The 1,053-nt window shown below is 45.0% G+C and overlaps 1 protein-coding gene across 1 annotated transcript in view; it reads right to left on the bottom strand.

Annotated features, from left to right (window-relative positions):
* The window catches only part of LOC117169633 (sodium-independent sulfate anion transporter-like), a 41,357-nt gene that overhangs the window by 7,299 nt on the left and 33,005 nt on the right, over positions 1 to 1,053 (bottom strand). The window lies entirely within an intron of this gene.

Genomic DNA, 1,053 nt, shown 5'->3' with positions numbered 1-1,053 from the left:
ACGCCCTGCAGCTATCACCGGGAATGTCTTGGCTCAAAATGTGGCGACGGTATGTTAAGGTGGAAATGACACCGTCTTGGCATGCAAAAATGAAACCCTCTGCACCAGACTTCAATCCGAGCGATTTTAGGAAAGCAAACGTTAGCTCACAAGACATTGGCTGATCCTTCACATTTCTGTGGAAGATACCGTGCATCCTCTTATCGAGGAGCTGTTCACGAAAGTTTTTCTCTTGTGCTTTCTTAATCCGGGCTTTCAGGAGTGAGTACTCGAGATAGATAAGATTTGATGTATTTTGCTCACCCCTAATAATGAAGTCAAGTCCCAGTGTTTCAGCAGCCTCCTCCGCTGCTTTGTACAGAAATGCTCCTTTGCCCACTTCTTCGTGATTCCTGACCATTTTAAAAAGAGGGTCTCTTCCATTTGCAACTCTATGTGCTGTTCCGAGAATAATCCTGTTGTGAAGACATTCAAGACTCAATATTCCGCGACCCCCTTGACGGCGTTAGATGTACAGTCGCGGAACGGAAGACTTAAGATGCATGCTTTTGTTCATGTGCATAACCTTTCTTGTCCCGATATCAAGAGATCTGAGCTCGTTCTTCGTCCATGTTACTACTCCAAATGAATAGAGTAGTACCGGGACGGCAAGCATGTTCGTTGCAGATACTTTTTTCCTCGCCGACAGTTCAGAAGACCAAATCTGTCGGACGAAACGTTTGTATCTGCTTCGGAGAGTATCCTTTATAGATGTCACATCCTGAATGCGGCTCTGTGGCACGCCCAGATATGTATAAGTCTCTCCAGCGCAAAGGTGTCGTATGGCGCTTCTATCAACGAGCTCAGGATCTTCAGGGATGCCATTAAGTTTTCCCCGCTTTAAATAAACCTTGGCGCATTTTTCTAACCCAAATTCCATTCGAATTTCCTTAGTAGATCGCTCGACAATCTCCAGAGCTAGATGCAGTTGCTCTCTGTTTTTAGCATAAATCTTAAGATCGTCCATGTAAAATACATGAGTGACCTTGTACTTTCGATCTGCAGGTTTGCCGC

Source organism: Belonocnema kinseyi, chromosome 3, assembly GCF_010883055.1.
Source record: "Belonocnema kinseyi isolate 2016_QV_RU_SX_M_011 chromosome 3, B_treatae_v1, whole genome shotgun sequence".
Lineage (NCBI taxonomy): Eukaryota > Metazoa > Arthropoda > Insecta > Hymenoptera > Cynipidae > Belonocnema > Belonocnema kinseyi.
Note: the sequence above shows the minus strand (reverse complement) of the source record. Positions and strands in the feature narration are given on the sequence as shown.